Below are 399 nucleotides of genomic sequence, written 5' to 3'. Positions count from 1 at the left end.
TTTTTATCTGTTTGTTTTAATTATGCTTTTTCTCAAGAATTTATCTGTTTCAGCTTTTTTAAATAGACAAATCCTTACCTAACAAACATCAACGAATCCCCAGAGGTGCAAATGTGTGCTCATTACCTAGGGGTTAAAATATTAAAAAACATGATGAGAAAAACATTATTAAACTTATTTTAGAAGAAACAATCAGCTCTGTTGCATAAAACATGAAATAGAGATAAATTTCTTACCAAAAAAATCCTTAAATATTATTAAAAGAGAATAAATGTTGAAAGGTCACTATTAAAAAAAATCCATAAACTTGAATGAATTTAAGGATGAAATTAGCGGGAGCAAAACAACAGAAACCCCAGGAATGACCCAAGGGCAAGTTTGAGATTCAATATTTAAAAA

The sequence above is a fragment of the Polypterus senegalus genome, chromosome 17, assembly GCF_016835505.1.
Source record: "Polypterus senegalus isolate Bchr_013 chromosome 17, ASM1683550v1, whole genome shotgun sequence".
In the NCBI taxonomy this organism is placed as follows: Eukaryota; Metazoa; Chordata; class Cladistia; order Polypteriformes; family Polypteridae; genus Polypterus; species Polypterus senegalus.
This window is presented reverse-complemented; position numbering follows the sequence as displayed.